Below are 26821 nucleotides of genomic sequence, written 5' to 3' on the forward strand. Positions count from 1 at the left end.
CGGCGTGGGAGGAGGCGCGGTCCGGCCAGCCTGGGGGAGGGGACCCCGGCCAGAATCGGGAGCCCCCGAGGAGCCTGGTTTGGGGCCGTAGCCTTGCGGGCCAATTTGTGGACCCACTGATGAATGGAAAAAGATAATTAGAAGTCTTCTCTTCAGGCAGAGTCTAGCCACTCCGAATCTATTAATTATCAAATGCACCATGACCCATGAATGAAGATCGTGAAATTTAACTGTTCTGACCTTTGTGATCTCGAGATTTCGTGTGACCACCAGAGGGAGCCCATTATATTTATTAAATTCTGTAGAAATACCGGAATTTAAAAGAAGAGGATTTTTATAAGGACATATATGCTTGGAGATTACTAGAAAGCACGTAAAAGCTTGGACCAAGGGCAGAGGCACCCAGTGCTAACCACCCATTCTGGTATTTTTTTCTCCTACTGAAATCCAAGACCCCCTAGAATTTTCTAGAAGGTTCCGGAGCCAAGGGATTCTTTTCTTAGTCTTGGGAGGTCTTGATGGTTACGTGAAGGGTAAAGTGTCCCTTAGAAAACGCGTCCCTGGGAACACATACCCACTCGCTCAGCATTTTTGGGGCATCGGTCGGGTTCCTTGCGTGGGGATGTACTTCCCTGAAACGGGAGCAAGACCAGGAATGTTTTGACTCTCATGGCCGCTGGGGCCGCCTGTTGTGTGACAGGGCAGCTGTCCTCTGAGGTGTCACACAGCCTGTGGTGCGGTGTGTCTTGTGTCTGTCCTGGGTTTCAGGGTGCTGGGTGAGCTCCTTGTGGGGATGTGGGGGCTCCTTCCGCATCTTTGCCAAAGAATCTTGCACATGGACGGAGACTTGGTGAGTGCCGGGGCAGCTGGACTGGTGGGTCAGAAACCTCTAGGCTACAATGGACTTCACCATGGTGGTGCTGAAGTTATAGACCCTGAGACACTGACTGCTTCTCAGCCCAAAGGACTTTGACCCTGGCATTTTGAGGTCACATCCTGGGGGGTGAAAAATACTGCAGTACTTCAAGAAAAAAATCAAATTTCGAAATTTGGTGTGTGGTTTCTATTCAGTGTGCCACGTGTTTGTACATCATAAAGCAGAAAACTTGAGCCATATACGCTGGGGACCAAGCCAGACGTGGCCCACATCTGTACCCAGCTACTTAGAAGGCTGAGGCAGGAGGATTGCTGAGCTTAGGAGTTTGAAGTCTGCTGTTTGTATCTATGGTGCGGATGAATATATGTGGCACATGCTTTTCTGACTCAGCTCACCTGACGTGGCCCTGTCCTGTGGCCTTGTTCACAGAGGCAGGGTGGGCTCACCCTGCATCCGTAGGTGGCAGAATGGATGCAGGAAGCTGTGGACCGCACCTGAAGACCCTGTCGGCCTCACAGGGGTGGAACCGGTCACAGCGGCGGAGGGGCCGAGCCGGGGGACATTCAGTGACGTAAGCCAGGGCAGGACTCCTGCCTGACTCGGTCCTGGGTGAAATCTGAGGAAGCCAACTCAGGGACTGCAGGAGACTCATGGTGACCAGAGGCCAGTGAGAGATCGACGGGGTGTGGAGCGGCGGAAGGGCAGGAGGAACAAGCCCGGCTGTGCGGCGGGCGCGGGAGGGTGACTCCAGCCGCAGTAGCTTCCTGCCCGTCTGCAGAGAGCTGGGAGAGATGGCTGTGCATGTTCTCACTGCAGAGGACGAGAGTCGTGAGGAGTGATGGCGTCCTGAGCGCCTTGACCGCTGAGCACACAGCGCGTGCGGAACCGTTTCACCCACCGCGCCTGAATCCAGGCCGTGGGATGTCAGCTAAAGCCAGCAGTTTAAGAAGGGATTCATTCTCTGAGGCCCGGCCTCAGTCCCCCGTCCGGGGTAATGCTCCTTTCTCCCCAGCAGAATCAGCAGCCCTGGTTTCCAGCCCCACGCTCAGCCTGCACCTGTCCTCCTTGTCCTGGTTGGTGTGTTGGCCCCTCACCTTGCTATATTGTGCAACCTAGTAACTCTTTTGTCTTCAGTTCCCCATCTCAACGTGGGTCAGGCAGATCCTAGGACCCTCTCGCCTCTCCATCCTGGGAGCGTACCCAGCAGGAGCCAGCAGGGGCAGGAGCTCCAAGGGCAGGCTCAGCTCTGCTGTCCTGCCAGGCCCAAGCAAGCTGGGCACAGTGACTGATGTTAGCCTGCAGATCTGGCCCAGAGGAGAAGCCCTGGAGGCAATGCAGGCTCTTTCATGGAAAGTGCAGGAGGGAGGAGGCAAGGCAGGGGCAGTTCTGGGACGGGGACGCCCTGGCTGTGGCTGCACCCCATGATTTTAGGGTTGTATAGCTGGGCTTGGGCGAGGACAAAACAGCTGGCACTCGCCCTACCTCACCCGTGCCCACCCGTGTGCCAGCGGCTTCCATGCAGGGCTGCAATGGGCCTCTCTCCCACAGGCACGGCCACCCTGCTGGCCAGAGAAGAACCGGTATAGGCGGCTCTGTGTGTCCTGGGAAGTCTGCGCCCCCTCCCCACCCCTGTCCCGTGCATGCTGGAAGTGGGGTGTGCCTCGTAGGTCTGCTGGAGCCGAGATGAGCCGGGGCACATGGCGCACAGCAGTCCCCAGCAGGTCCTCCCTGAGAGGCGCACAGTGGCGCAGGAGGGGGAGCATCCAGCATGAGCATAAAAGGGGCCCTGTGCAGGCTTTCCTTTCCTCTCTGCTCAGCCCCTTCACACATGCCAGACCCGCAGCGCAGTTCTGCTCAGAAGGGGCGGGACAGCTCCAGGCTTCTCAGGACCCCGACATCTGGTCTGCTGCCAGTGAAGTCAGCAGGCAGAGTCAAAGCCTGTTCTTCCTGTCACCCCAAGAGTCTCTAGTGATCGACCTGCGCCCCACCGGTGCTGGGAGAGCCTCACGATCTTCGCAACAGCCGTGGCTAGCTGTGACCTGCTCCCTGTCATCTCCCTAGAAGTAGCCTGGCACGGGGTCAGCTCCCAGGGGTGGGGGCTTGCTGGGAAGGGCGGTCCAGTGAGCAGAGGGTGCCCTGCGGCCAGTGCAGGCCTGGATCTGTCTCCTCGGTGAGCAGCTGGAGCCCGGCCAGGGCCCTGCCATCCATCCAGCTACCTACCTACCACCTCTCATCTGTCATCAGCCTGTCATCCATCTACCTACTACCTACCTGTCGCTGTCATCTCTCTGCCGTGGTGCCAGCAGCAACCCCAGGGCCCCCGGCCGACCCAGCCTGCACTTCCAGGGAGCATACAGAGCACCAAGTGCCCTGGTGCTGGCAGTGGTGACCACTCTGGAGCCAGCTCTGTGTGGTGCTGCCCCTCACAGGTGGGGCAGAGTCAGCGGTGTTGGGGAGGTGCTCGCTGAGGTCTGGGGCTCCTGCCGCCTTGCTTGCTGGCCGTGACTGGTCTGGGCTGGGTCTAGGCTGTGACTGCTCAGAGGGGTCTGGCTCTGGCCCCAGCTCTCTCTGTGGGGTGGGCAGGGCCCCTCCAGGGGTGACCGGGAGCTGCTGCCCAGGACTGAGGACCTCACCCACCCTCCACAGTGAACTTGGGCTTTGCTCTAGAAGGACGGGGTGCCCTGCAGCCCCCAACCTCTGATTGCACCTTGCAGTGTGCACCCTGTGTCCTGCTTCCTCCAGGCTCAGAACTCCCGCCAGGGCTGAGCTGAGAGCTGCTGGTGTGGGTGCTCATGCCCTGTTCCCATGCTGAACCCCCAGTAATTCGGGGGCTGGCTGGGCGTGGGGCCTTCTGAGAGTGTCAAGACCCCGGGAGCGCTCAGCCTTCTGCCAGGCGCAGGAGAGAGACGCCCACTTAGGTGGATCCGGCGGGCCCTGACCGTGGCTTTCCAACTGCCTGTCTGTGACAGTGTCTTATAGAAGCAGGTGGAGGGGTGCAGGCGGCGAGATGCGTGTCCACCCCCTGCAGCGGGGCTCATACCCTCGACCCCCACTCCTCCATGTGATCCCTGGGGCCTCCCTCAGCCGCACTACAGGGCCTCTTGGGACTGGTGAGGTGGCTTCCCTTCTAACTAGTACAGCCTGTTTTCTTGTTGAAAGTCCCTACCAGCCCTCAGAGTCCCTGCCCAGTCTTCTTAGCAGGATGGCCTTTCATTAAAAAATATATCTGTGTATATTGTTGGGAATGTGGCACATGTCTACTCTGCTACTCTGAAGGCTGAGGCAGGAGGATCACTTCAGCCAAGGAGTTTGAGACAAACTTGGGTAAGAGAACAAGGCCCTGTCTCAAGCAGAAACAAATAAAGTGAAATGAAATAATCCAAACTGTGCTTCTTAAAACTATCCCACTTTGCATTCCCTGTAAAAAGCACAGCTTTCAGCACTTGGGAGGCTGAGGAAGGAGGATCAGTGTGAGTTCAAGGCCAGCCTGGATCACATAACCAGACCCTGTCTCATAAAAAAGACAGTTTTAATGTTTTTTAAGTGTCTTCAAAGTGTTCCATCCACTCTCAAGTCCTGGAGTGTAAATATTTTATCAGCTTACATTGTGTCAGACCTTTTCTGTGTTTACACACATATGCACACTTTCTTTTTTTCACAGAAGTAAATAATAAAGATCTGATGTACTTTTTTTTTATGTACTGGGGATCGAACTCGGGTCCTTGCCCTTATGAGGCAGGTGGCAGAACCACTGAGCTAAATCGCTGGCCCTGGGGTACTGCTGAAAACTGGTTTTTTTCCACTGCCATCGCGATCCCCAGGCACTCAGTCCCCTCTGTTGGACACCAGGGTGTGTGTAGCACACTCACCTCCTCGCGTGCTCTGACCATGGCCGGCTCCTTCAGTGCCGCTGTGCGGTGGAGGTGCTGCGTGAGTGGGTGTGACGCTGCGCTGCCTGGGGAACAGTGATGAGAATAAACAGGGTGCACGCGTTTGGCACACAGAGCTGCTTTTGAGTATTCTCGGCCCATCGCTGGATGCAGGGTGCAGATCCCTTGGGCACGGGGCTGACCCCGCAGAGGGCAGGCTCCCTGGCAGCCCTCCCTGAGTGGCTCCAACCCCAACTCGGAGGCCTAATCAAAGGCAGCGGGGCGGAGCTGCTCCCGGCCTGCCCTCCTCCTCCGCGGGTCCTGCCCCTCTCCTTCCAGAGCTCTGTGGCCTTTTGCTTTTTCTCCCCTGGTCATTTTCCACATTCTTCCGCACACCAGTAGTCTTCAGCCTTTCCAGTATAAAGTGTCCTGGTTCGTTTCCAAGTCCTCTGACTCCGGTCTTCCTGTCCTGCTGTCCGGCCCTGCCCAGTCGGGGTCCCAGGGAACAGCTACCCATCTCGGCCCTTCCTAGGAGGTAGGGATTCTCTCTCACCTGAGCCGCTTGCTGCCTCTACCCCCATCCAGAGCTTGTTACTTTTACAGTCACCGTTGCAGTACCTCTCCCCTGCCTCGTTTCCAAAACACTTTGTGTCAAAATTTAACTTTGCACAGGCAATAACACTCATCATAATTGTACAGCCTGATGATTTCCACAACCAGATGCACCTATGCAGGTCAGGAAATGGCCCAGGACCAGCCGCCCAGTACCAGGGCAGCCATGTTCACGGTCCCTCTCATCACACACTCTCCGGCCTGCTTGCCTTTGTATGAATAGACGCTTCTAGTGTGGATTCTCATGTGTCCCCAGCTCAGCTCTCTGTTCTGGTCATCCACACCTCTCATGGATGTGAATGGATCATTTATTTTGTGGTGCTGTTGCTGGACACTTGCACATGCCTTTTTGGCTATTAGGAACAGTACTGCTTGTCTGTGTCTTGCTGAGAACACGTGCTTTTTTTGTGTGTGTTTATACCATACGGAGGAATTTCTGGGCATAGGTTACGTTAAGCTCTAGTAAACAATACCACATTGTTTTTTAGTTTAGTTTAGTTTTGCGTTTTTTAGTACTGGGGATTGAACTCAGGACTTTGCACTTATGAGGCAGCTGGCGGAACCACTGAGCTAAACCCCCAGCCCATGACACTGGTTTTGAAAGGGTGGTAGTCTAGCCCAGCGTGCAGGAGAATTCCAGTTCTCTGCTTTCTTACCGGTACTCGGCCTTTTCTTTTTCTTTTAGTCCTTTTAGGTCTATTTCTGGACTTTGTTTTCTATCTATATGCCAATACTACTTTATTCTAATTAAAAACTCATATTAAATGTTGATATCAAGTCATGTTTTGTTCTTAAAGATCCCTGTGACTATTCCTGAGCATTCACATTTCTGTATTTTTTAAAAATTGTATGATCTTACGAGTGAAACCCAGAGCCTTGCACATATGAGGTAAGCACTTTATATCCCCAGCTTTTTATTGAGACAGGATCTGAGTAAGTTGCCCAAGCTGGTCTTGAACTTGCAGTCTTCCTGCCTCAGCCTCCCTAGTAGTGAGATTTACAGATGTGCCGAGTAAGCTTTATGATCACTTTACCAATTTCTAAAAACAACAATAACAACAAAACAAAACTAAAAGAAACCTGCTGAGATTCACTGAACGCAGAGGCCTTTAGGGAGAAGTGACATCGTGGGCAGGGTCTGCACCCCTTGTGTCTGAGTCTTCATGGCCCTCAGCACGGAGGCCTCGTGCTCTTAGTTTCTTTCTTAGGAATGTGATCTTCCGATGCTGTCGGCGCTGTGGATGACTGTTCTCGTTGTATTCACTGACCTTGCCCATGCATCCCTTGCTTCTCATGGGTTAGTAGCCGTTTAGATTTTCCGTGTGTTTTGTAATAGGGTCTATAAATAGAGCGTCATTTGTCCCTTGCCAAGCCCTCTAAGCCTTTGTTTCTGTCCCCTGGCTGCTCGCCCTGGAAGGGCCCTTGGACAGGGCCGAGTTGAGCTGGCAGGAGTAGGTGTCCTGGTTTCGTAAATGAACTCACTGGAAACGTGAGAGGTGCTTTAAAAAAGTTGCAGGTGGGAATTAGAACTCGCCAGTCGTCTTCTGCCTCTGTATGATGATGAGATGCTTTTCCTCCCAGTCGGCCGACTGTCAGCACGGAACTCTGGGCACCCGGTGTCAGATGATGAGCATTTCTGCAGCGTTCCTGCTGGTCCGCTGGACGAGCCGTCCCGGGGAGGGGTGGCTGGTGACCTCCCCTATGCTCAGGTTTTGGCATCGAGGTTATGACCATAAAACAAGTCCAGCATTCGATTCGGTGCTCTGGAAATGCTGGTCATGCTTAGGTGTTGCCTTTTTCTTAAGTGAAAGAATTCCCTCATGAGGACATCCAGGCCTAGCATTTTCTTTAGGTTTTAAATAAGTAATTCCATTGTTTTAACAACAGCAGAACTCTGCTTCATTTTTTATAACAGCTTTGTTGAGAGAGAGAATTCACACTGTACAGTTAATCTACTTAAAGTACAAAGTTGAATCACTGGTGCACTGGGACAGCTGAGGACGAACCTGGGCCTCATGCACACGAGGCGAGGGCTGTGTCACCGGCGGCAGTGCCAGCCCGGTGTGTTTATTAGACCCAAGCTTCCGGCACGCTTCTCCTCCCCAGGAGAAACTCCGTTCCCTGCGTTACCCGGTAACCGCCCATCTGGCCCCACCTCGCAAGCTGGCGAGGCCGAGCTCCTCTCTGCTCCGCACCCTGAACGTTTCTCAGGACTGGAGTGAGGCGCAGGACCTCTCGTGCCTGGCTCCTCTGCCTTCAGGGCGCGTTGTCCAGACCCGCCCGTGTTGCAGCGCGCGCCAGTTCCGGCCTCCTTTTCGCAGCCGAGTGCTATTCTCTTGTGTGGATGTGGCAGAGTCTCTGTTCGCTCCTCTGCTTGTGGATTTTGAGTTTCCCTGTTCAGCTCTTAGGAATGACGCTGCCATGAGTACTCTTGGACAGGTTTTTATGGGACATGTGGTTTCACTTCTCTCGGGTTTTACCTAGGAGTGGAACTGCTGACTCATGTGCTTCATTATTTTTTATAGCCAGGCCCTAATGTGCAGCCCAAAGTGCACTGGGCAAGGTCCCCACTGTGGCCATTTACCTGCTGCGATCCTCGCTGTGCAACGCTGCTTTGGGCAGTGCTGTTCAAAGCAGAGCTTGCAGACGTTGCCAGCCCCCAAGCTGTTGGTAAAGGGTCTGTAACAGGATTAGAGTACAAATTGGGAATGTTTGGAAACTCTTTAGCAGTTTACTCGGTAATTTCATCTGCTGAGTCTCGTTTTTTTAAATGGGCAAATACTTTCATATCTTCTTGTTTTTTAAATTTTATTCTGCCTTCATCCTTTCAGTGTATTTTACACAATGGTGGGTCCTGATGAAGCAAGAAGGGGAACAAGAATGCAAAGGGCTGTCTGCTGGGGATGGGTAGGTGGACAGGCGCGGCCTCTGGTACCCCTCCAGACACGTGTGTGTGTGTGTGTGTGTGTGTGTGTGTGTGTGTGCGCGTGTGCACGCGCACAGCTCTGCAGCGTGAGAAGGATGGGAGGAGCAGGAGCACCTCGCCCTCACTCTGCTCAGTGATGGCGATACATTGCCACGCAGGTGAAGGGCTACGCGGCCTCGCGTGAGGACACAGAAAGTGAGGAGGTTCGGACACGTGGATGGGCTTGAGGATATCATGCCAAGAGAGGTAAGGCAGCCATGAGAGGGTGAATGGCACGTGACCCCGTCTACTTGAGCTGCGTAGAGTGGCCAGGTTCACAGGGACGGAGAGTGGAGTGGTGGTTGCCACAGGCTGGGGTGATGGGGCTGGGGTGTCTGAGATTCTGTCTCATCGCTGAGACAGATTATCTGGTACCCCAAGTTAAAGGTGGAGAGTTTATTTTAGCTCGTGCTTTGTAGAGGTTCTGGTCCATTGTCAGCTGGGTCCAAGGCACCGTGGCATGGCTGAGGATTCCTTCCAGGTTACCACTCACCCCAGGGTGGGCCGTCCCATTGTCCATACCCAGAACTATGCCAAACCAATCCACGGACTAATTTAGTAATCACGCACCCTGAATTCCAGCATCACACATCCAAGATCCAGCCACTCTGAAAAGCCCTGCCTATGGCTGCGTGCTGCTTTGGGGAACAGCTAGACGCAGCCACGGCAGGGTATCACTGTGGAGTGAACTGGAATAGGGTTTCAGTTCAGGAAGATGTAGGCGGTAAGGGTTGTCCAACAACATGAACACACTTAATGCTACTGAACTGTATACTTAATCATAGTTAAAACAGTAAATTTCAGGTTACGTATATTTTACCACAATAAAAATGATGGTTCATTTAGAGGTGCTGAGAGCCTGGTTGCCAGGCCACCGTGACAGGTGCTTTCCCCGCTTGCTCCAGGGACTCTGGGAGGGTCTCCTGCCGGGCTCAGCTCACTGATAAGTCCTCGTTGGTGGGGAGGCTCTTGGAGCCTCTCTGGAGCTGGAAGTCTGAGGTTGGGGTCTGGAGAGGGCTGCTCTGTGCGGAAGAAACAAGGCGCTCATGCCTGTCCTCCTCACAGGGACACCCATCGGTCTTGTGTGCCCCACCCTCACTGCTGCACAGGTCCCCGTTTCCAGACACCTTGACCCCATTTAGAATTAGGGCTTCAGTGTGAGAAATGCAGAGAGGGAGGAACACCAGGTCCTAAGCACCTGTTCACTTGCATGTGGTCTTTGGCAAGTCGATTAAATGTCTTGAGACTCAGTTTCCCCAACTATAAAATGGGGAAGAACAGTGTATCTCCAAATTTAGGGGGTTACTGTGTGACTCGAGATGTTTGGGTGCAGGTGCTGCAACTCAGGGAGCGGCTATTTCTCTGGAGATCCGCTTTTGGGTCCTGTCAGGGTCCTTTAGCAGAAAGCATATGGCCTGAGGCGGGGGACACTTCTGCTGCTGCCCTACAAAGACCATTTCCATGTCTGTATTTTTAGTTTAAAGCAGCTGAAAAGCCAGCTGTCTCCCGGACCTTGCCTAAGACACGATCCCTAGAGGTTCCTCTCAGTGACCTCATTTCTAAAAAGTTACAGTACTAAATCCTGACCAGGTCCACAGGCTCAGCAGAAATGGAGCTGGGGTCAGTCTGTCTGCCAGAGCCCCTTGCTCTTTCCATTGTGTGTGAAGGTCCTGCAGACCTAGGCGGGGACGGCCCGAGGGAGGAAGGGGGCCTGGGCCAGACCCCAGCCAGCCTGAACGTGTGTTCCTTTAGGACGCGGCTCCAGCCTGCCACAGGGCCGCCTCTCTCTTTCGGGCTGTGCGGACCCCATGTGTCACCCTCCCGAGCTGGCGGCGTGGCTCAGGGCTGCAGGGCCAAGAGAGGCGCCCAGCACCTGCATTCGTGGCTGGCAAAGCAGACACGTGGGACACCAGGGGCAGCTAGAAGGCGCAGGCTGAGCTAGGACACACTTGTGGGCAGGGAGCAGGGCGGGGGGAAGCCCTCTCCATTTGGACCTGGTAGTCACAGCTCAGTCACATGGTTTTTGACAGCAGTAAGGAAACAGATCGGAAAGGCCTCAGTCAAAACGGCAGAAGGCGGTACGGTCTGGAAGCGGTGTATCTGTCAGGCACGTAGTTGGCGCAGATAACAGGACTTGGACCTAGCACGTGGGCTTGTTTTCTTTGCATGATGATGATTCCAGAGGCGGTGTCCAGAAGCGGGCAGCCTTGGGAATGTCCAGGATCCAGACTCCGCCTTTCCGTGTGGGCTGGCCTTCATCTTTGCAGAGACAAGCTGGAGACAGTAGGGACAGGGCTGGGAATGAGAGCTGTGTCTAGTCAGGAGCACTGGAAGAGACCTGGGCTCGTGCCCCGGTCACCTTGGACAGAGTCCCTTCCGTCTTCTGCGCATCTTCCCATCTGTGCAGTGGGTGGGTGAGCTCTTGTGATCTGGGAAGTCTCTTCTGTCTACTTCCGTTATCCATTGCTGAAGTACAAAGAACCCCCAGGCTGTGTGGCCTCAGCCTCTATCTGCTCTGTCAGCTGGGAGCCTGGGGCTGGGACATCGGCTGCCTCGGGCGCTTGCCTGTCTGGCAGGTGGCATCCGCCCTGGTCTTCCCACGTGGCTGCGTGGCTTCCTCACAGTGTGGCCACCACTACCAAGCTGAGCACCCGGGAGAGCAGGAGGAGGCAGTGTCGCCTTTTCTAACAGGCCCGGAAGTCACACGGCTTCACCGTTGTCATAGTCTGCTCATCAGAAGCACGTCTTGGAGGAGGACACATCCGGAGAGGGACAGAGCTGGCCTCTGAGTTTTGATGGAAAGGGTGCAGAAGAACCTGTGGACATGCTCAAAACCACCTCGCACCTGTAAGGTTTGTGTTCAGTGCCCCTTCTCTTTCGTGCTTATCCCGCCACTCTGGACTTCAAGAATAGGGCGGGGGATGATATAGCTCAGCGGTACAGCATCTGCCTGGCAAGTGTGAGTCCCCGAGTTTGATTCCTGGCGCCAAAAAATAAGAAAGACAAGGGGAAGAAGGCGTCTTGGAGTAGGACTACAGAGCAACTGCAGAGGGAGAGGTTCAGTAGGGGTGGCTGCTTGGGAAAGACCCAGCCTCACTGGCAGTCTGAAACGTAAACGCAACCTGGGTGATTCTGAGAGTTGCTGCCTGACACACAGCACAATAGAGACACAGCAGCCTTTAGAAATAGGAAGCGTTTGAACCACTCAGACTAAGGCTTGGGTGTGGTTTGGATGGGTCCTGCCCTCTCCAAGGGTGCCTGTGTTGGTTTTCCGTGTGTTAAGCGGTGTGGGGCCCTGACGTGGTGGGGCCTCATGGGAGGTTGTTGAGGATGCTGCCCCCAGAAGGAATCCATGTAGTTCCTGTGGGATCCTCGTTCATTAGTTGTTTGAGGAGCGCTGCTGTGAACACTCATGCCTGACGCTGAACAGCTTCTTGTGTTGCTCTGAGAGTGCTCCCCTCCTACATACCCCCACCAGGATCCCACCTGCAAGCCTGATGGAGCCGGGGCCCCTTTCCAGAGTTGATTCCATGCTCTTTGGACTTTTAGCCTCAAAAACTGTAAGCTAAGCAAACCCATTTCCTTTATAATTTATCTAGCCTCGGGTGTTTCATTATAGTAACAGGAAATGGACTAATGCACTTCATCAGCAAGTTTTTACTGATGGCTTCTCAAGTGCCTAGCACTGTGCTATGGATAAAGAAGTCAGGCCTGAGGCCTGCTTCCATCCCCTGGAAATTGGCAGTTTTTGGAGGAGATACAACTGGCAGCGCCTCTGCCCATCTAAGCTGTGTTGGGCTTGGCAGAGTGTCTGCGTGTTAGTGGGTAAAACCTACCTCAGAATGGCTTTACTAAGCCAAGAGGAAAGGAGCTTTGTTTGTTGCCTGTTTGCTTCTGGTTTATTTAACTAGAAAACGAGGATGGAGCTCCGACCTCAGGCACGACTGGGCCCCGGGGTTCCAGAGACAGCCCTGACAGCCTCCACACCCACTCTGCAAGGCCCTGCTGTTCCCACGCAACTCTAGGCTCGGCCGTGTGCTTTGCTTTGGGCAACTGGACGTTAGCAAGTGTGGCACGGTTGTTCACGCTGTGCAGCTGCATGCCTCTTGCACGTTAGGGCCTGACTTCCTATATGGACACGCTGGGAGCCCAGCGGAGAGGCTCGGGCTGGCCCTGGGTGACGGAGAGGACCTGGGGATGTGGACACACTGCTGAGTGCAGCCCTCGAGGAGCTTCGGCCACAGCACAGGGCAGAACCCGTCCTAGGCGATCACAGGCTGATGTATCAGGCCACGAAGTCTTGGTCATGTTGTTGCACAGCAAGCGATAACATATCCTCTCCAAAGCAGTGGCAAGACGGCTGCTGACAACTAACTCCAGGCTCAGAAGTCACAGTGGACATGAAACGTGTCTTTCTTACTAGTTTCAGGAGAAGTCAAGCCCAGAGAGGATGACTCTCATTTGACTAATGCAAAATCCCTTGCTGTCTTGGAACCAGTTGCTGTGGCCGGCGGCGGTAAGGACAAGGGCCAGAATCATGTGCCTGTCCTGGTAGCCAGGGAGGAGTTGGATGTGTCCCTCCTGCCTGCGAACCGAGCTGAGGCAGAGAGGGGAGCGCCATGAGCTTGGGGAAGGGGACAGCGGAGTCCCCTCGGTCAGAAACAAGAAGTGTCCCTGCCACCGCAAGTGTGTCCTCTCCGAAACCCGCAGGAGCCGCGTCTGCAGTGAGGTCGGAGGTGGGGCCTGCGGGAGGCCATAGGAAAGACCAGTAGCGGGGGAAGCCCCGGTGGCTCAGTGGGGGGCAGGCACCTGTGCTGGGGCTCGCCCACCTCGGCCCCACAGCCCAGCCCGTGTCTGCGCCCCGTGAACCCCTTTCTCTACGACTCACCCGGTGTGGGTTGCTAAGCACAGGCAGCGGAGCACGATGAGCTGGTGGAGGGTAAATGAACAGCCAGGAGCGGGCTCACCGAGGAAGAACTTGTCCTGGGTGAGGAACCAGGGCCTCGAGGAGGCAGGCAGGCTGAGGAGTAGAACTGCAGGCAGAAGACCCGGGGCAGGGCTCGCACGCTGCAGCAGTGGTGGCCAGGAAAGGGGCCAGCAGCTGCCTTCTGGGATCCCCCAGTGTCTTAGCCGGCAGCTGTCAGGTCTGCCAAAGCTGCAAACGTGTTTTAGCCCTTCTCCTGTGAATTTAAAATTCAGTTCTATTTTAAGTAAAATGTTCAGGCGTTTCTGATTCACTGACACTTAAATCACTGTGCATGAGTGCATGTATGGGGCTGTTTCGTGTCCAAGAAATCCCGGAAGCATTCTGTTCTGCTGCTTCCATCCAGGCTGCTCATGTGAGAACGGGCAGCAGTGATCGGCTGGGCAGCCTGGTCAGCCCTCAGCCAGGTCTCGGGTGAGGCTGCCCGAAGGCCCTGGGGCACTGGGTGGCAGCCTGCAGCTGAGGGCCGAGGTCCAGGGGAGGCTGCAGAGGGGGCCCTGAGCAGTTACGCGGTGGGACCCCACCCCTCACCCGACACCGTCGGTTACCAGTCACAGGACAGTGCACACACTTGACGTGCCAGTCTGGGCCGGCCGCCTGCCGGAAGTGGAGCCTGAGCAGGAGACAGTCTCTGGAAGGGCAGCCGGGTGCCCAGCGGAGCGGGCAGAGGCCCCAGGAGGGCCGGGAGGGGAAGGCACTCACATCAGGACGGAGAAGACCGAGGCGCTTAGCCACGGAAGAGGCTGGGGTCGTGCTGTGAAAGCATCTGGACAGCTGTATGGCTCGGGCTCCCTGAGAGATGCTCCTTTCCCCGTCACCTGCGCAGAGGACAGCTGTTGTGGTGGCTGAGGTCAGCTCCGCTGTGCCCGACCCAGGCTGTGCCCGGGCTGCCTTCGCTCACTACACCTAGAGCCACTTTTGCCAGTCTTCTTGCTACTCTACCTGGGCCCTGGTTTAGCTGCACTCCTGGGGGCCAGACCCCCACTTTTTGTGGTGCTTCGGAAGGAACCCAGGGTGCTCCAGAACCACGCTGCATCCCCGCCCTTTTTATTTTTGGAGACAGGGTCCTGCTAAGTTGCTGACATCGCCACCTGCCTCAGCCTCCGGAGTAGCTGGGGTAACAGGTGTGCCCCAAGGGCCTGGCCGCCGCGCCCTTTTCTACCCCAGATGCCTCTGCACTCAGCTGCCACACCCTGTCCTGGGACACGGGGGTGAGGAGGCTCTCTCTGAAAGGCAGTAGTTAGAGGACTGGCGAAGGCAGGAATAATTTCACACAGCATTCAGTGTGGATGGGATGGCAGAGGCCACCTTCCGCCTCTTTACCTCCCAAGCATTGAGCTGCTGTCCGGACAGCACTGCAGTGAGGCTGCGGGACCCTGGGCTGCAGTCTTGATTGAGCCCACAGTTTGGGGGACTCTCTAGCTGGTGCCTGAACCCCAAAGCTGCCCAGCTGCACCAGGCACCTCGGACTGAGGATGTAGGAGACGTAACTCACCCAGTGCAGCCCCGGCGGGCCGGTGTCTGCCTCTGAGCTCTGTGGCCTCAGGAGCAGCTGCGGCCTCAGGCGGGTCTGCTTGCCCTTGGCTCTGTGGTCCCGTATGCTGGCTTCAGCCCAGGCTCGCTCTTCCCTGCAAAGGCAGTACCAGCGCCCGCCCACTGAGGCCTGCGTCCTGAGCTCTCTGGCCGCGGCCTGTGTCCCTGGAGTGTGCCGTGACAGCTGAGGGAACGGGGGACTCTACTTGGCCTCCCCCAGGCCTTACGCCTACCCTTGGGTTGAGAGACAGGGTCTCCCCTCCCAGACCCCTCGAGCTGAGCCTGGCGAAGGTGATTCCCAAGAGGAACTTGGGGTGACGCAGTGTCACCTTGGGACACCCCCCAGGGCCTCTGCCCCAGGTTGGGCTTGGCCGTGGAGATATTCCGCCTGGTCTCTTCGTGTTGATGAAGGTTTTCCTATGTGTGTGAGACACATTATCTTCGACTTGCACCGATTAAGCAAAACCGGGGTTTCAGGCTCAGCATGACTGGCGTAGTGTCCTTCCCTGTGTGAGTGGAGCCCGGAGAGTTGACTTCCCCTTGTCTTGTTTCTTCCCCTCTGGAATGGAGAGAGCACTGATCTTCAAGAGTTTGCCGGTTAAACAGGTAGCGTGGGTGTCAGCTGGGCTCGTGAAGACCTGTGAACAAATGAATGAGTGAGTGAATGGGTGAAGGAGCCAGGTAGTTACCCAGCTGCATGGGCTGTGGGACTGTGCGGGCCTCTCCAGGAGCCAGCCGCAGCACGGAGCAGCTGCGAAGGGTGAGGAGTTGCTCAGTGCTCCCTTTGGGAGCGTGGGGAGGGCTGCAGCTCATCAGCCCTTGCCAGGGCCTCTTTCTCCTGCTCGCATCTGCCTCCCTCTTCTTGCTGACAGCAACCTGACTTTCCTTTGGCTGGGGTCCCCCAGGCTGCATGGCATGGAGTGGGGTGACCTCCCACTGGCTCCAGTGCTGAGCATGTGAGCTAGCCATCCCTGAAAGAGTGGAGTCCTGAGTTGTCCCGGACCTTCGGAAATTGAGAGAGCATCTTTCCCCTGAGGTTCCTGAGCTGGCAGAAATGGTGAAGTGGGCTTCGCTGGGAGAGAAGCCAAGGATTGGGAGGAGAATCCTGATGGCGTCAGTAGAGGACCTGGGTCCAGCTGTACCTGAATCTCCATGGCGTTTTCAGTCAAGACGGGCAATATATTCTTTGTTTTTCTAAACTGATTTAACCCAGGTTCTGACCTTCGAAGATAAAAGCTCTACTAAAAGTAATTGTTCTGTAGAGACCCTAACCCTGGGACCCATAACCAGTATCCTTACCGATACTCTCAAGGGTGTCTGCATTCCAAGAGTCACACACATAGCTAGGTGTGATGGCACACACCTGTAATCCCAGCACTTGGGGAGGCTGAGACAGGACTGAAAGTTCAAGCCTAGCCTGAGTAACTCAGTGAGGCCTTGTCTCATAAATTTTTAAAAAAAGGCGGGGCTGGGGGTATAGCTCAGTGTGCAGGCCCTGGGTTCAGTCCTCAGTACCCCGCAACAGAAATCACAGGAATAAACTGCCATACACAGAGAGCATTTCCACCATAGCAGTTGTGGTGAGTGAAAGCTGTGTTCAGAACCCAGTACCAGCACTGGTTTCTCCTCAGGAACCACACGGTGTGGTTGTGGCTCCATCCCAGCCCCGACCCTCAGGAGAACAGGCCATTGTAATGGGGAAGTGCACTGACCACACTGGGCAGAGCTTTCTTCCAACTGTTCGTCACTCAGGGTCTCAGTGGATTTTTGCCTGGTGATGTTGGTTCATGTTTTACATGCACTGTGGGTCTGGCAATGGAAATAATTACATGCACTGATAAAGCGTGGCAACAAATGAAAGAAAATGATAAAAAAAAGCACACATCCTGCCTTTCCTGAACTCAGAGGATGAAGATTTCATTCCGTGGCTGGAACAGGAACAGCCCTGCTCTGGCCGGCTCCCAGCAGCACCTGTTCAGCTCAGGGCCGCAGAGATCGTCCCCCTCCTCCTCCATACCAGTCTGTTCCTGGAGTGGATGGCGGAGGCAAACAGCCAGCTAAATGAGAGAGAGTGGTTACTCTGGCTCACAGTTCCAAAGGTTTCAGTCCATGGTCGAGCGGCCCTGCTGCTCTCTGACCTGTGACAGCACCCGGGCGAGAGCGCAGGTGGGGAGAAGCTGCTCGCCTCAAGGCCAGGCCGCGAGGAGGAGAAAGGGGCGGAGCCTGGGCCCCACGTCCAGTCCTAGGGGGTCTCCTGGGGCTGCAGGAGTTTCCACTGGGCTCTACAGCTTCAGGCTCCCCTTCCTCCGATCGCTGCACCCAGGGGACTGAGCCTTTATTTAACACATGGGCCGCTGAGGGACCGGTAGGCTCCAAACTAGCAGAGCGCTTTGTTTTTTATCTTGTTTTGTTTGTTTTGTTTCCAGATTTAGTTCTGGTGTAGACGGAAGGTGCGCGGGACGTGTGGTACAAGGCAGGGGTGCACGGATCAGACTGAAACTCTCTCTGTGTTGAAGTTGTACCCTAGCCCCACCCTTGGTTCTGGAGGTTCAAGATGAACTTTCTTTTTTTGAACTTTCTTATTATAGTTGAGCATCCCTAATCCAAAAATCCAAAATCTAAATTGCTGCCCAGCCAAAAACATTGAGGGCGCTCAACATGGCCCTGTAAATGTGGGAGGTTGCAGTGAACACACAGAAGGGCTAAAAATACTGTATGGAATCACCTTGAGGCTGCAGGTTAGGGTTAGGGTTAGGGTTAGGGTTAACTTGGGTCTTATACCTCATGTTTTAATGCCAACGCATATTCCACAATCTGAAGTGCAAAACGGTGCCGGTCCCAAGCATTTTGACAAGGGATAGCCAGTCTGAATTAGAAACTGAGGGGAGAAGTCACAAGGAAGGGTGCCCTGCGTGGAACTGTCAGTCGGTGAACATCTGTTGCTCCTCTGGACAGTGCCCTGTGTGGTTTCTTGGTGCCTGCCTGGCTTACAGCTTTTGATGCTGGCCGTGCCGTCAGATCATGTGAAGATCACAGGCACACTTGTGCACACACACACACACACACTCACACACATCCTCGTCCTGTTGTCCAACACTGCACTGCTGTCCTCGAAGGCAAGTTCATCGCCCCCCAGGGTACAGTGTTCTCAAAGGACTCGTTGGTCCTCCATGAGCCTGGACCCTGTCTGACTGGCACAGGGCCTCCAGAGTGTCAGAACCTTGGGCAGGACCGTGGGGCTTTCGTAGCCTTTAAGCAATTCAGGAGGCTGTGGCGCAGCTCAACGGAGGGTGCTTGCCTGCTATGTGTGAGTCTCTAGGTTCAGTCCTCAGCGCCACAGAAACCAAAACCCAAAGCACCAATCCGGTCGCTGCAGGGGTGGCTGGCGAGGCCTTCCTGGCCAGGCAACAGCAAATGGCCAAGACCAAACTGTGTTCTTCCTGATAGGATGTGATCTGACTGGGATTCAAGTGGGCTGACCCTTGGTGCCTTCATCTGAGAGGGGAAGAAACCTATTCCATGGTTAATTGCTTTCCAAAAGCAGTAACTAGCCCAGTTAGTTTTCCATTTTCCCCCTCTTCTGCTCCAAGATTACAGAAAGCAAAACATCTAAGTCGTGTTTCCCATCACTCACACCGTCGGTCTTGGGGGCCACAGACACCTTTGTCAAGTTAGCTCCGGAAGTCTTCGGTGTTCACTCAGCGTGAGGTGATGCAGTTCTTTGTTTTTTTAGACAAACTTTTAATAGCTCTTTTAGAGCCGTTCATTCTTAGAATCGCCTTATTGTTTTAAAACATGTTTTTATTGCAGTAAGAAGTATATAACATGAAGTTTCCAATTTTGCCTTTTTAAGATGATTCACTGGCATTAATTACGTTCAGAGTGTGTTTGGCTGCCACCACTGCTCTGTTTCCGACGTTTTTTCATCACCTCCAGCAGAACCCAATAACCTAGTGAAGTCTCCAACCTACTTCCTGCTCTGTAACTGCTGAGTCTGGATATTTCTTGGGAATGGAGTCACACAGCTGGTGGGCTTTCGTGTCTGGCTTCTGTCATTTCGGGAAACTCTTTTCAGTTTTATGCACACTGAAACATAAATGAGTACAGCATGCTTTTTAGGGTTGAAGATTCCCCAATACTATATGCACAGGATCTGGATCTTGAATGCCATCCCCTTCCAGGCACATGTGTTAAAAGCTTGGTCCCGGGCTTGTGCTGTTGGGAGTTGGGGATTTGGGGAGGTGAGTAGATTACGGGGTTCACAGCTGACCTACTTTGGGAGGTGAGGTCTTGTGGGGCGTCACTGTGGCTGTGGCCTGGGGTGACGCTCCCTCCTCAGCTCCTTGTCTCTGCTTCCTGGAGCCATTGCCCCGAGCAGCTTCTCCTGCCATCCCTCCGCCAGGCTGTCCTGCCTTGGAGCCAGCCAGCTATGGACTGAAACAAGAGCCAGAACAAACCTCTCCTCTTTTAACATGAGTGTCAGGTAGTTACGGGGCAAAGGTCCTCGTGGGCCCTCGGGCGGGGGGTACAGCTGGCCCTTCCTCTTTCCCCCTTGAGCAGTTTTGCTTGGACTCATTTCTTCCACCACAGCCAGAAGAAAGGAGGGCAGCTGGCCACCGAGTCAAAGGGAGCTCCTCTTTGTAACCTAGTCATCTTGGGTATTTCGTCCCGGGGACAGAAAGCTGATTACTGCAGTATGTCCCTAGCACACTTTATCTGTCCATGCATTAAGTGATACTTGACCTTTTTCTTAAATGTTGGTTTTGCATAGTTTTTAAGGATTGATGCAGTATTAGCCTTTTATTCCTCTGAAGTCTTCATTTCATAATACTCTTTGGGCAATTAAATGGAGTAGAATTAAGCTAACATTTATCGACCACTTGCCAGACACCAGGCTTGCTTGCACTGGGTCCTTGCAGTGTCCCCTGTCGCCTCCCTTGCAAGTGCAGGGTGAGGTGGGTGTTCCGCTCCATTCCCGCGCTCACTTCGCCGGCATGCAGCTGGGAGGATGAGCCCTGGCTGCTCCCCGGTCTTGTCTCTTAATCACAGAGCCGCCTCAGGTCCCTCGGCCACCTTTAGGGAGGTCTCGCGATGTCTTCTTCCCAGATGCCTTGAGAGTCTTGAACCCAGTCCGTGGTGACACAGGCTTTGTCCTTTGTTCTGAGCCTGCCCAGCTCTTCAGTGAGGAGGCCCCTCGTGTGGAGTCCTGTGAGGCCTCACTGAGGCGTGGGTCAGGGCACTGGAGTCGTGGATTAGCCTGCGTGTGAGGGGGAGCCAGTGACAGCTGCCTCCACCGAGCCCAAGCTCTATTTGCAGAGTTAGGGACTTCCCAGCCTGTGGGATACACATTCTTCCCCTCTCTACTCTCCTGCCTCTGAGTCATCCTTCCTTCCATCCGTCCACCCATCCGTCTGTTCATCTGGCCATCCATCAGTTTGACATTTTCACCCAGCTATCCATGCCTCTGCTGGTCTGTCTGACCATTTGACATCTCTTTTCCAGCCATCCTCTGTTCACCGTGCACCCTCCAGACCTCTCTGCCACAGGCTGGGTTCTTGCTAGGCCTTGTGCTGGGCTCTTAGATGTAGTGGGAGGCAGTGAGATAAACACCATTCCACAGGCACAGGAAGCCAGGGTTTGAAAAATGGGATCCATTAGCATGTTAAAAACCAAGAACACTGGTTTTGAAATCCTGATTTTGGATTTATTTTGGGAAACTTCGGAGACAGGAAGCACAAGGTCCAGGCAGTGCCTACCAGAGCTTCGTGGGGTTGTTGACAGAGCATTCGCCTCTGGCTGCCCACAGTCCTACCTGTCCCACCTGCAGCCTTGCACCTGGGCCGCTTAACACATGCACGCCGCTGCCCGGTCCCAGGAGGCGTTGGAGTGCTTGTCCCGACTACAGCTCTGTCTCCAGTGGCCGCTGGCTCTCTGAGCTGGACAGGTGGAGGGGCACTGGCTCTGCAGATGCAGCTTTGTTTTGATGTGTTCTATCCCTAAATGTGTAGTTTTCTTATCAGCACAGTAGGGGCAGGGTGTGGGCTTGGAGATGATGGAGAGGGAAGAAGGATCAGCAGACTGCAGCATGCTGTTCAGCAAAGCCGGCGCTGTCACTGAGATCATGTGGCACTGAGTGAACGAGAAAAGGAACCTGTTGCTAGGCTGGGCTTGTTGTCAGGTTGGATTTAAGACTGTCACCTCCTTCCTGCGTGTTGCACAGTGCTCTGAGTAGAGGGGCTGCTGCCTCGTTCTCTGGCAGCCCTCATGGGCAGGAGATCTCAAGGCTTGGTGCTGGCTGTGGCTTGTTGAATTCTTCACCCTCCACTCTTGGGTGCACGTTTGCTTTTGTCCACTCAGCCATCCATACTACAGATCTGTATTAGGCCCCTGTTTGCCAGGTACTGCTCTGCACCTTGAGAATACTCTGTGATTCCCTTTCCCCAGCTTCAGTTATGCAGGATCAGCCAACAGATGGAAAATTCCACAAGCAAACAATTCGCGGGTTTTAAGTTGCACACTGTTCTGAGTAGCATGATGAAGTCTCCCTCCAACCTGCTCCAGACATGAGTCATACTTTTGTCCAGCGTATCCAGGCTGTATATACTACCCGCCCATTAGGCATGTAGCAGCCATCTCAGTTTTATGTTCTCGTAACCGCCTCCCCCCATTTTTTACTTAACAGACTCAAAGTAATGGTGGTTTGGATATGTCAAAAAGAGCTATATAGTGCTTCCTTTAAGTGAAAGTGCAGAAGTTCTTAATTTGAGGAAAGAAAAAATCCTCCCCATGATTTCTAAGATCTGAAGTAAGAACAATTTTTATATCCATGAAATTATGAAGAAGGCAAAAGAAAATTGTGCTGGTTTTGCCGTCACACTTCAAAATGCAGAAGTCACAGCCAACAGTGCTTAAGTCCTTAGTTTAAAACAAAAAGACATGAAATCGTGGGGGTTGGTGCTATCCATGGTTTTAGGCGCTCACTCGGGGGTCTTGGAACTGATCGTTGGCCGTAGAAGGGGACTTTGGTTGTGGGAGGAGCCTGACAGCTGCTGAGGCTTACATTTCCCCGGGATCACCTGACTGCGTCTCTGCAGGCCTTGTGGACACGTTCTTGTCTTGGCCCCGGCAGGTGGGTGGATTGATGGTGGGGTAGGTTGGGCATGGCAGCTCTGCGGGCCTGGAGCCTGTCTCAGCTGGGCCCACTTCCCATGCCACAGCCGCAGGCAGCTCCGCCTGCGCACTGCAAGACCCGCTTCTCCAGTTCCTGCTCACACACAGCGCAGACTCTGCTCTCAGTTTTAATCGCCAATTATTTAGCATCAGGGTAAGTGATTTGCAGGGATGCCAGACACACCCTCTGGAGTGTCAGGAGCCTGTGGGCCTGGGGAAGCGGAACACTTCCACGGGAGAGAGAGGCCTCGATGAAGAAGGGCGAGTGGGGGCTGGGGCCAGGTGTTTGCCTAGCAGACGTGGGGCCATGGGTTCCACCCACAGCACTTCAGAGAAAAGGGGAGGTAGGAGGAATCGGAAAGAGGGTACGTAAAAGTCATCTGTGCTCAGACACAGTTTGAAAAGTGAGAGGGAGTGTGGAACAGCCTGAAAGCAAGGCTCTGATGTGGTGAGAAAGCAGTGATTATACCTGAGATGGGCTAGGGGTGGGGATGTCGCCGTAACACTGAATAAGAAGGATGAGGTGTTAGCCAGCTCCCTGGTGCTGTCAGGCTGCCGAGGAAGGAGGTCTGTTTGTTCTGGCTCACATTTCAAGGCTCCAGTCCATGGTAATGTGGCCCTGTTGCATTTGGGCCTCGGCGGTGAGGCTGACCCCGTGGTGGGAGGACGTGTGGGGAAACGTCTCCCCCATGGTGACCAGGAGGCAAGGAGAGAGAGGAAGGGGCAGGGCTTCCATACCCTCTCCAAGGGCGCACGCAAGGGTCCTAACTTCCTCCCTCAAGACCCACTTCCAAAGATCCCAGCACCTCCCAGGGCACACGGGGAGGTTCAGCATCCACCCCATAACAAGAGGGCTGGTCAGCATTTAGATCTTCAGCGCCGCATATCATGATCGGAAGGTCCGATGGGGAGAGTGCATTTGAGTGCAGTCGCGTTTTTAGTTGTCTGGGGAGGAGACAGACCTCTGGCAGGGGCTTGGTGTGTCAGGAGGCTGCCGGCAGTGTAAGGGCAGGAAGCTCATGGTGGGTGATGCTTCAGCTGCAGGGGTTCTGAGTGGAATTGCTGTTCGGGCTTGGTTAGACGGGAGAGGTCTCTCCGGGAGAAGGCCAGGGTGTGATGTCACACCTGGGTGCTGGTCCCCTGAGTGTCGGTTCACATCCGCGGAGGAGGTGAGACCTCTCACGAATGTTCTGCAAAGAGAGAAAGACGGACAGACACAGAGAGCGGAGGGCCCGGTTCCAAACCTGAGGAACCGCCCCAAAACAAGGGGAAGCGGCAGACATGTGCCTGGTGGGGAGAGCCAGGCCGTCAGGGCGGCACCGAGCGCTGCGCTGCGTCCAGCACAGGACGCCAAGCCATGCTGTGCGTTCTTCGGGGGCGTCAGCGGGCAGTGGGGAAGCAGAGGAGGGCAGGGGAGTGGCAGCGGCTGAACGGGCCCAGGTGCGGCAGCGCGTCCAGAGCGAGGGAGCATGGAGTGTGCGGGAGCTGAGGCCCGGGCCGGGGCTCAGGCCGTGACGTCGCCCAGGGTCTCCATTTCCTGGGTGATGGAGGAGGGACCGAGGGCTCAGAACTGGCAGGTGGGCTGCCGGAGACGGGAGCTGAGCGGACGGGAGAGGAAGGAGGCCGGGCAGCTCCGGCAGACTCGGGCACCTGGTGCGTCCTCCCTCCGCCTCCGGGTCCTCGGGCTGGTCAAGGGCCTCTGCACCGATCTTTCCGGTGCTGCCTTGCGGCAGCCTCCACTCCCACAGGACAGGCTCACGAGGTCTGGTGCCCGTCCCGGGTGTCCTCCGCAGGGGTGGGCCGTCTGAGGAAGGCGCCTGCGTGGGTGTGAAGAACGGAGGAGGGAGAGGCTGCGGGGGTCCGGGCCCGGCTGGCACTGAGGCGGGGGAAGGCGCCGTGGCCGATGCCCGGCATCTGCAGCCCAGCCAGGCGTTTGCACAGCACACGGCCAGTGGGTGTGCAGCTTGGCTCCGCGTGGGGGCTGTGCTTCAAAGAGAGTGATTTTGTTTTCATTGGCCTGGGGGTTGGGAATCACTCTAAACAGAAGGTGGGACTTCAGCAGAAGGCACCAAGGCACCTCGGCCCCTTTACTCGGCCTTTTTATGAATTTCTAAGCCATGCTCTGAAGATGCTAAGGTGTATTTGGAATTTCTGGCCAGCTTTCCACACTCTTGGATAAGATGAACCTGTGCCCCCTGAAGAATGTGAGTTCGGAGGCTGGGAAAATGTGAGTGGACGCTGTTTGGAGCGTGGTATTTCCCTCCCGTGCATGTTGGTTATAAGTAAAGATTTCTCTGTGTTAGTCCACGCCTCCGAAATCCCAGGGTGGCTCCTCTGTGTGCCGCGGGGCAGCTGTTCCGCAGCGTCCCTGCTGGTCTGCGAGGCCCTGGTCAGCTCCTTTCTGTGGCCCTGAGAGGTGGTGCCGTGTGTGTTACGAATTTTAAAGCGTGGGTTGTGGATGAACTAAAGAATGCAGGAAGACTCTCCAGGGGCGCGGAGTGGGACACAGGCCTGTTTCATGTTGCCTGAAGCCCCGTCAGCCCAGCCCAGGAGCTGTCACCAAAAGTCTTCCAAACCCTGTCATCGAATCTCCCTGGCTTAGAACGCTGCATCCGAATGCTGCCTGGTGCCCCTCTGGGCTGTCACTGTCCACACCTCCTTGTCAGCCAGGATGGATTCTTCTTGCCTGCTGCAACACCCCTGCTCGGCGCCTCTGCTCCTGTGAACAGGGTGCCCTTCTCAGACAGCAAAGGGCACAGCCTTTAGATTAAGACTGCTGGGGTTCAGAGTGTGAAATGGTGTCGCCGTCATGGACAACACAGGGAGGTTCCTCGTAGCCCAGCGAGTAGAATTCCCTCGCAATCGGTAATTCTGCTTCTGCAGTTCCGAAAGAACCCGGAGCAGGAGTGTGAGCATGCAGTGGTGTTCACAGCAGTGTAAGGCACAGTAGCTGAAACGGGGGAGCAAGCCAAGAGTCTGTGAATGGATTCGTGGCGAAACAGCGTGTGGGATGTCCATACTGCGGAATATCGTTCAGCCTTAAAAAGCGAGGAAAATCTGTCATGCTACAGCACGATGAACCGGAGGGCACTCTGCTAATGGAAATAAGCCAGTTGTAAAAGGAGGCACTGCGTGACTGTACTCATAAAAGGCACCAAAGCAGGCAAATTCGGGGTGACAGAGAGTAGAATGGTGGTTGCTGGGGCTGAGGAGAAGAGAGAGGAGAGTTAGTGTTTAATGGGCGTGGAGTTTCAGCTTTGGAAGATGAAATCGTTCTGGAGACGGATGTAGGAAAGTACACTGTGAAAGCACTTGGTGCCCTGTCTGGTACACTGAAACAGTGAGGCCAGGCATGGTGGTGCACACCTGTAATCCCAGCACTTGGGAGGCTGAGGCAGGAGGATCGCTGAGTTCAAGACCAGCCTGGACTACATAGTGAGTTCCAGATCAGTCTCAACTACATAGTGAGACCCTGTCTCAAAAAAGCAAAACAAGAACAACAAAAAAAACCACTGAGAAGATGTGTTGTAGATATGTTGCTGCACTTTTAAAATATTCACAAGTGGAGACAGTGGAGAAAGGTAGGGCGGAGAGATACATCCTGAGCAGGCCTCGCAGCTATGCTGACTGTGAAGGGAAAGGTATCATGAGCCCCAGAGACAGTGCCCTGGGAAGCCGGGTCTGTTCTCATTTGCAACCAGCACAAAAATGTGGGCTTCATCCTCACTGCCAGAGAGCTGAGCTCTGCTGCAAGCCAGACGAGCAGGAAACAGGCCCTGCCCGGCCCGGAGCAGAGTACAGCCTGCCGCCGTCTTGATTTTAGCCCCTGGGCCCCACCCTGACTTCTATGCTACAGAGCTCTGCGATGGTGCATTCATGGTGTTTCTGAGCCTGGGTACACAGGCACACACACGCACACGCTGCACTCCTGGGTCCAAATCCTCGCTCTGTCACTCTCCAGATGTATGGTTATGGGCTGGTTACTTAAGCTCTGTGTGTGTTTCTTTGTTTGTACATTGGATCTCTGAGAGTGCACACCTCCGAGGCAGTGCTGAGGGTCGAATGAGTTCAGGTGGTGCAGCCTTTCTCCCAGTACCTGGCGTCACAGTTAGTGCCCCATGTGTGTCTCATCCCGGCCACTGGCTGTCCTTGTCACCTCCTCCTGGACCCTCCCAAGGGCAGTCCCCTCCCAGTTGCTGCTGCCTCTGGCTGGAGGTGCCTTAGTACTCACTGGCGCCCGGCCTCAGTTCCCTCCAACAGCCCCTCTGGGGCATCAGTTCCCTGCAGATGGAGCTTCTGGAACATTCTCTTCCTCTGTCTCCCTCACCAGTGCGAGTAAATAGTGGCCAGTGTGGTGTGTTGGGTGGGTAGTGACCTTCAGGGGCAAATGTGACCTCTGCCTCTTCCCTGCCTCCTGGCCCGGGGAGGGAGAGTTCAGTTGTCTGCACAGGGCAGCAGGGATGAGAGGTGCAGGGTGGCCAGACTGGGAGAGCAGAGCGGCCACACAGCTGACGCCAGACCCATCGGGTGGACACAGGTCCACAGAAGGGCTCAGCTGCCCTTATGGAGCCCCCCAAGTCCTCTCAGTTGTGTCGCATCCGTGTCTGGACTTCAGTTTGCAGGTTCTACAGCACCACGAGTCGGCCCTCTCCGCTCCCCTGTGGCCTCAAGCACGGCCTGAGTCCTTGGGTCCTGACTGGGCTGAGGGGAACGTGAGGCTCACTGTGCCTCGCGGGGCTGTCGTGCCGGCACACAGGCGCTCGTGCCGGGTCCTGTCGCACCCTTCCTCCCCACGCTCCCTGGGCAGGGCT

The 26821-nt window shown here is 55.0% G+C and overlaps 1 protein-coding gene across 1 annotated transcript in view; it reads left to right on the forward strand.

Annotated features, from left to right (window-relative positions):
• Positions 1 to 26821, forward strand: part of Col23a1 (collagen type XXIII alpha 1 chain) — a 241613-nt gene that overhangs the window by 11765 nt on the left and 203027 nt on the right. The window lies entirely within an intron of this gene.

Source organism: Fukomys damarensis, unplaced genomic scaffold, assembly GCF_012274545.1.
Source record: "Fukomys damarensis isolate Sample0158 unplaced genomic scaffold, DMR_v1.0_HiC HiC_scaffold_9, whole genome shotgun sequence".
Taxonomy (NCBI): domain Eukaryota; kingdom Metazoa; phylum Chordata; class Mammalia; order Rodentia; family Bathyergidae; genus Fukomys; species Fukomys damarensis.